The sequence below is a fragment of the Mustela nigripes genome, chromosome 3 (genome assembly GCF_022355385.1).
Source record: "Mustela nigripes isolate SB6536 chromosome 3, MUSNIG.SB6536, whole genome shotgun sequence".
NCBI lineage: Eukaryota > Metazoa > Chordata > Mammalia > Carnivora > Mustelidae > Mustela > Mustela nigripes.
The window spans coordinates 116397290-116410780 of NC_081559.1; positions in this window are offsets into that span (position 1 = coordinate 116397290).

Here is a 13491-nt window from a genome sequence, read left to right on the forward strand (position 1 = left end):
AAAATACCTCAGGTACATGCTTCATAATTTTCTGTTTAAAAATAAACTTCTAAATAATAATAAATAAATAAATATAATAAACATTAAAAATAAAAATAAAATTCTAAGAATATTAACAGTAGTTTTACAGGAAGCTCAAGATAGAGAATGGCACATCTCAAAAAGTTTTATAGCTGGATTTTTGTTTTATTAGTGTAAACCCCAATAAAATTAATAAAAAATCTGCACAATTTTTAGAAGAATTGTTCTGGTGAAAACACTGCTATGTTCACTTCAAAGGGTCAGAAAAATGCCAAACAAAAAGAGGAGTTTAAACCCTCAGCTGTTTATGATCAGGGAGCGGGATGTGACTCATAGGTCATAATAAACAGGAGCCTAGAGGGCAGAACCAGCAGCCTACAAAAATCATTCCATAGAACAGTCTGTGTACTAATTGAAAAACTTCTGGTAATGTTGACAAGTGAAATGGTTGTACGAATCCTCCCAGAAATAACAATTATAAAAAGGCGTTAAAAAGAAACCATTTAAAGATGTTGGAGAGCATTCAAAACAAAAATAAAGTTGAAGAAATGTTTATTCTTAGAAGTGTAAGTGGAAGAAGGCAAGAATTGTGAGTTTCTGGTTTTTTGGTATAAGATGGCTCGCCAGTACCCACGCTTCCTGGTGAAGAAAACTATAGCAAGATCTTACTGGTCTTAGTTCAAAAGCTGGAAAAGCAGTTAAAGATTTAAAGAGGAAATATTAACAGTAAGAGAACTGCAGAAAGCATGAAACTTGAACTCTGTGTATAAACTGTCAAAACCTGTAACTGAGAACTCAATTTTAAACATGCATGCATAAACATTATCCGGGGGCCTAACAAAAAAAAAAGGTGAGAAACCAGAGAAAAATAATTTTGCTCTTTTAAAAATCAGTTTTATTGAAGTATAATTTACAATAATATTCATTTGCTTACAGTTTAGTAAACTTTAATGAATGCAGTCATAAAAATACCATCATAAACAAGATGCTCAATATTTGAACATCCACTCAAATGTTGTCATGTTCTTTTATAGTCTATTGCCTCCCCCACACTTGGTCTGGGCAAGCAGTGATCTGCTTCTTGTCATTCTCATTTTGCTTTTTGTAGAATTCATGTACATATAGTCATGAACAATGTATGTTTTGTTAGTATGTTTTTTGTAATTTAGCATAATCCTTTTGAGATTTATTCATGTTGCTGACCATGTCAATAGATCATTCTTTATTGCTGGGCATTATTTAGCTGTGTGGGTATGCTACAATTTATTTACCCAGTCATCAATTGATGAGGCATTTGTGATATTTCCAACTTTGTTTTATTTTTAATAAGGCTGCTATAGACATTTGACTAAAAATCATTACATGGATATATTTTTATATGTCTTCGGTGAGTGTCTAGAATTGAGTAAAGGGTCATAGGGTAAGTGTTGATTTAACTTCATAAAAAAAAAAGCAAAACAAGATGAAAAACAAAACAAACAAATAAAATCAAAAACAACACAACCCCACCAAACTGCTTTCCTGAACCATTTTGCTGAACCATTTAGAATTCTCACCAGTAGTATATTCTGCATAAAAATCCTATATCAAATATAGGCATGGCAAATATATCCTCTCAATTTCATAGTTAAATCTTGATGTATGTCCTGCAATATTTTGTTTTCATAATTATTTTTCTAGCTCTTTTGGATTTCCATTTTAAATTCAAAATTTTAGAATCAGATTTCCAATTTCTTTAAACACTCCCTACCTAGGGTTTTACTAGAAATGCATTGTATATATAGATCAAGTTAATGATCACTGAATCTTAACAATACTGTTTTACCATCATATAGAGCTCTCTACTTCTTTTGTTCTTATTTAATTTCTGTAGGCAATATGTGAGCACCTTAGTTAACAATCTAAGAATTTTTTTCAACCTTTTTGAGAACCACCTTTTAGTTTCAATGTTGTCCTCAATTACTTGTGCACTTTATATCCATTGGTTTCTATACTTAACTCTGTTAACTTTATTTTTTCTTTCTCTAATTTCTTAAGATGTGAGCATAGATTATCAGTTTGATTCCTTTCTTTTTTTCTTATATAAGTATGTGATGTTATACATTTCACTCTAAGTATAGTTTTAACCAAGCCATAAAGATTTGCTGTTTGGATCCCTGGGTGGGTCAGTAGTTTAAGCAGCTGTGTTTGGCTCAGGTCATGACCCCAAGATCCTGGGATTGAGTGCATGTCAGGCACCTTGCTCAGCAGGGAGCCAGCTTCTCCCTTTGTATGTTTTTGCCTGCTGCTCCTACTTAAGCTCTCTCTCTAAGACAAATAAAGTCTAAAAAAAAAAAAAAAAAAGATTTACTTTATCCTTTCTTTTTTGATAGGTGGATTATTTATAAGTATGTGATTTAATTTCCAGGAATCTTTTTGTTATTAATTTATACTTTACTACTACAGTGATCAGAGAACATACTTTGTATGATTCAAGTATTTTTAAATGGTTGAGACTTCTTGTGCTGTTCAGAATATGAAATTTGTTGAAATTCTATCTTGGTGAATGTTCTGTGTACTCTTAGAAATAATGTGTATTCAGTAGTTCTTTGGTAGAGTCTTTTATAAATGTCAATTAGGTCAGGGTAGTTCATAATATTACCTATTTCTTTCATATCTTTGATCAGTCCAAGTGTTTGATCAAAGAATGTTGTAGGGGCACCTGGGTGGCTCAGTGGGTTAAAGCCTCTACCTTCAGCTCAGGTCATGATCCCAGGGTCCTAGGATCAAGCCCCAAATCAGGCTCTCTGCTTGACAGGGAGCCTGCTTCCTCCTCTCTCTCCGCCTGCCTCTCTGCCTACTTGTAATCTCTGTCTGTCAAATAAATAAAAATAAAATCTTAAAAAAAATTGTAATTTTCAGTATTAATTATAGATTTTTCTATTGGTCTATTTCTCCTCAGTTCTTTGTTTCATGTATTTTAAAGCATACTCATTTAGAATTTCATTATGAAATGTTTTTATTTATCCATAGCGGTATTCCTGTTTTACAATTCTCTTTGTATCAATTATCTCCTTTTTCCTTCTATTAATTAATGTATGCATAGTATATATTTTCTGTCTTTTTACTTTAAAATTATCTGCATCTTTATTTTTAAAGTGGATTTCTCCCAATGTATGATATTTGTGTCTTTTTTCCCCCAGTTTGACAATTTCTTTTATTTTAATGTAATTATTAATATTATTTGGTGTAGATCGACCATTCACACTTTGTTTTTTGTTCCTTTTTGTCCTCTTTTTCTGCCTTCTTTTGCACTGAATATATTTATTATTTAGTTTTATCTCCACTACTGTCTAATTAGTTCTATCCCATTTTTAAACTTTTGTATTAAGCGTTCTAGAGTTTTCATATATCAGTTCTTTTTAGATCTTTTTATAGACTCCATTTCTCTCATCAGCACAGTTTTCTTTTTTTTCCTACCTTTTTAAATGTATCAAGTGTATTTAAATAATGGTTTTAATGTAAGAATTTCATCACCTCTCTCATTTCTATTTTTGTCTCCATTGATTGATCTTTTTCCTTCTGATTCCAAATTGTGTTTTTCTGTCTCTTTGCATTCTGATAATGTTTGATTATATAGTTTTGAAGACTCTACATTCTCTAATGTGTGACAGGATTTTTCTACAGTGGTTGGCAGGAGATGAACCATTTCTAGCCCTGTGTGAATGCAAAATGTTGATTTTTAGTGACTATTTTCCTGCTTTCACATAGTTTACTTTTGTTCATGCAAAAACTAGTACTTGGACAAAAACTTAAAGAAGTTTTAGTTGTAATAACTAGAGGTTTCTTTCTGTTTAGCTCATCCCTCATTAGTATTCTCACACATACACACAAACACAGACACACACACAAATTTAGCTTCCTCTTCACAAGATAAAAGAATTTTCCTCAACCTGAAGAGAGACTTTTGTGAACATCCAATAGCTAAGATTATATTTCATGGAAGACTATTGTTCTCTTGTAAGGTTAGGTGTCGCGCTCTCCCTGCCTGCAGAGATGGCCACACCAACACACACAGGTCGATGCACAAACTCTTGTTTATTCCCTGGTCGATCTTTCTCCTCCCCCTGTGGGGAAGTTACCTTATATAGGGCATAACATCCAATCACAGAGGTGTTCACGTGTCCAGCACGAGGTCACGTGTGGCCAGGGCGGATGTTTTTCAGGCTGTCCGTGCTGCTCGGGCTATGTAGCCGGTGCCATCTCAGGGGCATGACCGGAGCCATCTTAGGGGCGCGACCCCGACAGGAATAAACCAAACATGTTTTCTATCACCACTTACTATTCAATGTTGTACTAGAAGTCCTATGTAGTCTATAAGCCAAGAACAAGCAGCAGGGAGCCTGCTTCTCCCTTACCCTCTGCCTGCCACTCCCTCTGCTTGTTCTCTCTTTTTCTCATTCTGTCAAATAAAAAATTGAATCTTAAAAAAAAATGCTCAACATTTTTAGTCATCAGGAAAATACATATTAAAACCACATTGAGATACTTCTACACACAAAAATAGCTGAAGTAAAAATACTGGTAATACTAGTGGTGAAGATATGGAACAATTGGAACTCTTTTTTTAAGATTTTATTTATTTATCAGAGAGAGAGTGAGTGAGTGCACAAGAAGGCAGAGTGGCAGGCAGAGGCAGAGAGGAGCCCAATGCAGGACTCTATCCCAGGACTCTGGGACCACAACCCAAGCTGAAGGCAGCAGCTTAACCCACTGAGCCACCCAGGCATCCCAACAACTGGAACTCTTATACGCTTCTGGTGAATGCAAAAGAGTTCAGTGGTTCCTTAAAGAGTTAAGTACGTACTTAACACATAACCAAGTTGTTCCAGTCTCATATTTTGTGCCAAAAGGAAATAAAAATGTATGTCCATACACAGACCCATATTCACATTTCTATAGCTTTTTATTTATAATAACAGAAAACTAGAAATAATACAATGTCAATGACTTTTAAATGGATAAACAAAATGTATATATTTGTACAATCAAATACTACTCAGTAATAAAACAACTACTGATTCTTACAACATAAAAAAATCTCAAAATAATTAATAGAAAGTATTCACACCCTGAAGTCTTATAACATATGGTTCCAGTTATATAAGTTCTATAATTATGAACTAACCCATGATGAAAATGATAGAGCAACGTTCAGTTGTAAATGGTTGAAGGGGTGGATGGACAAAGGAGTATAAAGAAATTTGGGGGTAAAGGAAATGTGCATTTCCATTTAATGGTTAATGGCTTAATATCTGCCAAAACTCATTAAATTGTACATTTGAAAATTATGTCATTTATTGTATAAAAATCATATTTTAGTGACTTGATTACAAAAATAAAATAAACTAGAAATGTTGCCTAGCTCTGTTTCAGAACTGATGTGAATCTTACTTCTTGCATGGCTTACTTTTCCCCTCTGCTTGGCAGGGAGCCTGCTTCCCTCTCCCTCTCTCTGCCTGCCTCTCCGTCTACTTGTGATTTCTCTCTGTCAAATAAATAAATAAAATCTTTAAAAAAAAAAGAATTATTCCCTCAATATTTTTTTTATTTATTTTATTTATTTTTTTATTTATTTTCAGCATAACAGTATTCATTATTTTTGCACCACACCCAGTGCTCCATGCAATCCGTGCCTTCTCTAATACGCACCACCTGGTACCCCAACCTCCCACCCCCCAGCACTTCAAAACCATCAGATTGTTTTTCAGAGTCCATAATCTCTTATGGTTCACCTCCCCTTCCAATTTCCCCCAACTCCCTTCTCTTCTCTAACTCCCCATGTCCCTCATGCTATTTGTTATGCTCCACAAATAAGTGAAACCATATGATAATTGACTCTCTCTGCTTGACTTATTTCACTCAGCATCATCTCTTCCAGTCCTGTCCATGTTGCTACAAAAGTTGGGTATTCGTCCTTTCTGATGGAGGCATAATACTCCATAGTGTATATGGACCACACATTCCTTATCCATTCGTTTGTTGAAGGGCATCTTGGTTCTTTCCACAGTTTGATGACCGTGGCCATTGCTGCTATAAATATTAGGGTACAGATGGCCCTTCTTTTCATGACATCTGTATCTTTGGAGTAAATACCCAGTAGTGCAACTGCAGAGTCATAGGAAAGCTCTATTTTTAATTTCTTGAGGAATATCCACACTGTTCTCCAAAGAGGCTGAACCAACTTGCATTCCCACCAACAGTGGAAGAGGGTTCCCCTTTCTCCATATCCCCTTCAACAAATGACAGTACAGACAAAAGGTTGATATCTAGGATCTATAAAGATTCTTCAAACTCAACACACACAAAACAAACAATCATATCAAAAAGTGGGCAGAAGATATGAACAGACACTTCTCCAATGAAGACAAACAAATGGCTATCAGACACATGTAAAAATGTTCATCCTCACTAGCCCTCAGGGAGATTCAAATTAAAACCACATTGAGATATCACCTTACACCAGTTAGAATGGCCAAAATAGCAAGACAGGAAACAACATGTGTTGGAGGGGATGTGGAGAAAGGGGAACCCTCAATAATTTTTTGCCATGATCCCCAATTCCATATTTGTATCTATTCAGTTTTGCCAGCCAGAAATTTAAAAGTCATTTTAAACTCTCTTTCTACCTTATCTTTCATAACTTATCAGCACCAAGTTTCATAAACTTTTCTCTGACTTTGTCAGCATTACCTTACTCCAGTTTTTCTTTATTGGAACACTCAGCATTTTGGAAGAGAGATTTATTTGTTGTGGGGGTCCATTCAATGCACTGTTGCACATTTATCACATCTGGTCCTTGCCTACTGAATACCTTTAGCTTTCCTCATCCACTGTGATCCAAAATCCCCACACTCATTTATAAATATCTGAAGGAGTGGACAGTTTCTTTTCTGGTTGGGAACTGTTGCCTTGTCTGAACTAACATTATCTATGGCCTGGGCTTCAGTAGCATTTTGTATCTCTTGCTCATTTTCCAACATCATTCTCATCACTCCACACTATAGCATATTGATCTTATCAAAGACCAATAATGTCACAAATAAAGTCTGATCTCTTAAAAATTCTTTCACAATTGCCAATTGTCATTAAGATAATACCCTCTCTGCCTCTTTAAGGTTTGGCACAGTCCTGACTCTCTTGGTATCCTCTGAACCAATGGTCACTATTGCTATCCATGATAATGGCACACGGAAGCAATTTCCATTCAGGGACCATGTCATGTTCTGTCTTCACACAGCTCTTTGAAATGGAGATGTGTTTCTTTCCTTGAACATTCTTTCCTTCCCCTTTGCTTAGTCCTACAAATCTTTTATGTCTCAGCTTATTACTTCCCTAAAAATACTTTTCTGATCTTGTAGTTCAAATGTTTTCATAAAATCATTTTGCTTTTCTTCTGAGAAATTGTTATTATTTTACACTCATTGTGATCATTTAATTACTAAATTATAATCTCCATTGAAGTAAGAATCATGTCTATTTTTCTTCACAAATTTTATACTTAGCTTCTTTTTTAAAAGACTTTATTTATTTATTTGACAGACAGAGATCACAAGTAGGCAGAGAGGCAGGCACAGGGGTGGGGGAGCAGGTTCCCTGCCAAGCAGAGAGACTGATGCAGGACTCGATCCCAGGACCCTGAGATCATGACCTGAACCAAAGGCAGAGGCTTAACCCACTGAGACTCCCAGGCACCTGGTACTTTGCTCTTTATATCATTGTCAATACATAGTAGGTTTGAACAAATATTTATAGAAGGAATTAATATTTTTTAAGGAAAGATGAACTACCCAGAATTATTTTCATGACCCAACAGTCTATTAAGAATTTAAAAAAGAAAAAAAAAAGGAAGAAAGAAAGAAAGAAAGAAAGAGAAAATTAGTTGAAACAACTCATACATGCCTCTTAAAGTGGAAATATGTTGCTTATTACAAGTTAGAAAAAATAAAAGGAAGAGAAACATTGAGTACATCAAGAATAGTAATGTTTTGGAAATTTTTACCAGTTCTAATTTGGTTCTTTGACTAAGAGCCAAACCAAAGGTATTTCACGCACAATTGGCCAAAACCAATAGCTCGTGCTCTACAAATTTAAGCTGAACTATTGTTGCTTGTTTCTACTGTGTATGTATGTTTATGCATTTAACCATATATGATTCTATAATGAGGTAAGGAAGATAGCAAAGAAATATGTACTTTACCTGATTATTACCTGCTGATTCCTCTGTGAAATATTTTATTGGATTCTTATAACCCAGTTGGTGACCTGCTGTGTGTAGGACAGATGTATTCTGCACTTCAGTACTGGGGCTGAATATGAAAACATGTCTTCTTTCTCTAACATTATTAGCAAGTTATTAGAACATATGGAACAAGCAGACACATTTATAGAACCATATGGCAGTTTATGTAAAATAAACATATAGTTTTAAAAATGTATATCCAAAACAATTACCAGTTCAGTGAGGTGTTACAGTGAAAAATAAGTGCCTTGGGGGTTTTCAAACACTGTATTTTGCACATAAGGATTATAGTTTTTGTCAGCATTTCAACTCATTCATTGCTATCCCCATCCATATTCATTGTTTTAACCAACTCCAATGTATTTATGGTGGTTTTCCATCTCTTTCTGTTTCTTCTCTCTCCACTGGATTTAAAATCCATATACACAAGTCCTGCTGAACATGTTTTGCTTTTATACACCCTAGATGTGTCACCTTACCCAAAGCTGGCTGGCACTCATTATTTCACATCCAGAGCTGTTCTTTCTCCTAAAGCTCCTTGAGTAGTATAAGTGGCATCACCATCTGCACATCTGCTTCAGCCAGAATTCTGATCATCACCCAGATTTCTCCTTCACCTGCAGTATGCGATCAGTCACCAGTCTTGCCAGTTTTATTCCCCAACCATTCCATCTCCTATTCTTCATCCTGATTATCTAGGTCCCACCTGTCCTCCCAGATGCCTTGCCTTTGTTCCCACCTTCCTAAAATCTCCAACACTTAGCAGTTGTGAGACCTTGAATGAGTGACAAGCTTTTTTTCTACCTTATTTTTTTAATCAATAAAAATGGTGACTGTTTACTATAGTTTTCCTCAAAATCATGATAGGTGCCTATTATTTTAGCATAATCATTAGGTAGTATCCCCTTTCTCTCTCAAATGAATGATTCGTTATTCTATCACTTTAAACATGGGAAAGGGACATCTGGGTGGCTCAGTGGGTTAAGCCTCTGTCTTCAGCTCAGGTCATGGTCTCAGGATCCTGAGATCGAGCCCTGGATTGGGCTCTCTGTTCAGCAGAGAGTCTTCTTCCCCCACCCATCTGCCTGCCTCTCTGCCTACTTGTGATTTCTGTCTGTTAAAATAAATAAATGAAATCTTAAAAAAAATAAACATGGGAAAACCAGTAATCACTTCACTGGGTTAAATGTGTTGGTTTAGTAAGTTAAAGGAGTAGGATGGTGCCAAGCAAAGTGTTATCAGTCATAAACATAAGTAATTTTTATAATTGTTAAGTCTTTCTTGCTAAGGCTTATTCCCATCTCATGTTCTACCTGTTGTCATTTCCCTGTTCACATCATGTTGCTGCCTTTGCTCTTGACCTTTGCCTAAGACTTGCCTTTGTCTCACATTCTTGCCACATTCTTCCTCCATCTCTTTCCCTCCCTTCCTACTCATATATATGCATTCCATGGCTAATAGTCATCCTTAAACTAGCAATCTTACTCTCTGGTATCCCAGTATACTTTTTATGTGCTTCTATTCTATGCACACTTTTAATTGAAATTATTGTTTTCCTTGTCTCTATTCCAGTTGATGTCCATTTTGTAAAGAGAATGCTTGTATTCTGTTTATTCTTGGATCTCCATTGCTTTGTGTAAGTTATGAGTATATGGCAAATACTCCATACATATTTGCTGCATTGAACTCTTTCCAGTTTGTCTTTGGTGCTGAGAAAGCTATTAAACTCTCTTCATGTGTACTCGAGCAGTGTGTATGTGATTATCCCCCATCATTTTCCTCTGACCAGGAATTTCCCTGGCAAAACATCTTTATGTTTTCATTTAACTTCCCTTTTCCATCCCAAAATGCCTAATTTATTTGTAAATTCTTAGTTTCTTTGCTAAACACTCCAAGAGTTTGCCAATTTTGGACTCATATATTTGCAAGGGCCATCTAAAAAGAGTTGATTTGTTTCTTTTTATCATTTTCAAAACATTAAAACACAATTTGCAAAGAAACAAAAAATAGTTTTTTCAAAGAGTTGTGTACCACTTAACAGGAATGAATCTTTTCTTTTAATTGAGATTACATGAGTTCACAGAGTGCCTGAAGGGTGGTAGTGGGAAACAAGAGACAAGAACTACTCTACCTTGTATAAGTTTTATTTCACATTGTGAGAATTAACAAAGTCACGTATCTTTTATTCTTCTCTCAAACACTATATGCACTGAACTCTCCTATCCTGCTGATTTGATAGGGAGTTCTTTACATATTAATTTGTAATGCAGTCTTCACCCAGATCCATTATCTATGGTTGTCTTAAGCTCCAGAGGACCTAATCTCCTCTATAACATTTGAAACTTTTGGTTTGTCTGTGTCCAAAGATGGCCACTACTGATGTTAGACTCTTGGAGGTGATGCTCCATCGCTCCTGTGCCAACTTTGGACAGAGGATCTTTTCTAAACCAGAGTTCCAGTTCTTGGGCCAGGAGTTTTTAATTAAATCCACAGAAGCTCCCTTTTGAGGTTCTTGCGTCTCATATGTATCCCAAAAATATGTGGTAAGTTGACTCTGTTGGCCTCTGTCACCTTCCCAAAGTTGAGAGAAATTTCCTCAATTATGCTACATGTCTCTTCTTCCTCTTTCTTCTCTAATTCTAAACTTTTTGCTCTAGGACAATTCAGCTTATACTGAAAACAATTCTTTACTTCAATGGGGGTTATGGAAAGCAAGTTCTAGAGTCCACATCTCAAAAGCATGTTATACTAAAATCCTAAAATCTCACACTGTGGTAGGGGGAGAGACATAGGAGACATAAGAGGGGCATAATATTCATTTTTCACTCTTTCTGATATATCTATATCAGTGAAAATTAGACTCTTATTGAGATACTAATTATCTTGTCACATGACTGTTTATTAAACACATATCTGCCAGGGGTTTCCTTAACTATTTTATATGCACCTCTCTCAAGACCCATAACAAGTTTACTGGGATGTTCATTTTTCTGGTGAATAAACCAAGATTTGATGAAGTAAAACTGAACAAGACACTACTATATACAGTACTTAAGTCATGGCTTTCACATTTGGAACCTTATAGGTTTGAACACTGTGGTACCTACAAGTCGGCTAAACTTGGAAATAACATATTTTTACACAGCAGTTGGGTCTCATGTGATGGGATCACAGTATTGCTATCCTTACATTCCTAGACAGAAGCTTTCCTTTTTTAGTGAAGAAAACATTGAAATTTGAGAAGAGGGATTTTGATATAAGATATACTATTTATATATTTCTCAGTCTCTTTCCCAATTATGGGAAAACTTGGGCATTACCAGTGCTCAATGTTTATATAAATGCATAAACAATGCTTTTATTGAGGAATCTTATCTTTAGAAATGTTAAATTTAATAGTGGTTGAAGTGTAGAATTTCAGGTTATTTGGATCTCAACAGTTTTAATGGAAAGAGCTATGTTTCAAATCACTCCTTGTCTTCAATTTTGGCTCAGCCACTAGTAACCACATCTGGTTACAGGCAATTACATCTGACCACTTATAATCAAGTAAGTTTACAAAATCATCTGGTACTTCATGTAGTTTTTAAAGGTGATCGCGTTTTTAATAACACACCGTCAGTGTGTGAATTCCACCTGCCCTTATCATGCCCAAGTCCTTATGACTCAAGACACTTTGGTTAGATTCTGGGAGGGATTCCAGCAGATGTAATTGTCTGTGCCAAGCGGTAGGGAGCCTAAAGAAAAAGAAAAGGAAAAAAAAAAAGAACTACCCAGACATTTTCTGTATATCAAAGGCTTTCACAGAGAGAGCACTTAATTTTCATAACAGTCTTAATAGACAATAATTATTTATTCCATTTTATAAAGCTGGACATTTAATTCAGAACTACAAAGTAACTGGATGTGGTTACCTAGTGGTTCTCCTTGTTATTAAGTAAGAAAAAGAATAAATTTTCCAGATTAATAGAAACATATCACATATGCAGGCTATGTTGCTTCAGCAAAACTACAGCATTAGCATATGAGCTGCAACTGATAGTGATAATTTACCATCACCAGCACTAGTCCAGCTGGTCTATAAACTAGCTCATATTTCGCTGTGTTTTCTGATGAGAAAATGGCAAACAATTCATTAAGCATTTGTGGTAAGACACTAAAAAACATCAGACTAATAACTTAACCAAGTAAGTAAGTGACTTAAAAAAGCAACAAATAAAACCCCAAAATAACATTACGGAGTTGATTCCCTGATTTTACATGTTTTAGTGATTACCGATATATCATGCATTGTGTATTTCACAGACTATAAAAGCAAAATTTAATTGCTTAAAATGTGTTTAAAAATCTGTGCCTAAAGTATTAAGTCATTTTATGGGGACTTTTTACAACAAATTTAACCTACTGGAAAAATGCTTATTTTCTTTACATCCTTTGGGAGAATTTTAAAGTCTTAGACCCAGAGTTCATCCTATACTCTGTGAATTACAATGGTTAATATAGCTAGTAGGGTGAACAAGAGATCATTTAAATCAATGTTATTTTAATGATAATGTATGATAGTAGTAAAAAAAAAAATAAACTACCATCAGACTATAAAGTGCAAAAGTACAACACAGAGACTATTATTTAAGTTCTATAGGATATTTAGTAGAAAAGTAATGAAAGTTCCTGATAAGAACTTTAGAGGACAACCAACACAGGTACTCTTATAAACATTAGCTAGTAAACTGACTGATATCCGAAGACGAATCAGAGTTTTAGAATTAGTGTTTTTATCTCCTACATTAAGAAAGATCTATTAAGTTTTACTAAAGCATGAGGACTGGTTAATAGGAAGAAAATGTGAATATCTGGTTTCTTAGTGCTATATTGCTATCTCTGCTTCATAATTAAGAGACAGGCTAAAAGGATAGAAGCAATCACAGGCTAAGGCAGGATATGACTAGAATTTCCCTGTCAAACATTTCCCTACCGAGGGGAGGAGTCAAGATGGCGGAGAAATAGCAAGCTGAGACTGCTTCAGCTAGCCGGAGATCAGCTAGATAGCTTATCTAAAGATTGCAAACACCTGAAAATCCATCGGCAGATCGAAGAGAAGAAGAACAGCAATTCTGGAAACAGAAAAACAACCACTTTCTGAAAGGTAGGACCGGCGGAGAAGTGAATCCAAAGCGACGGGAAGATAG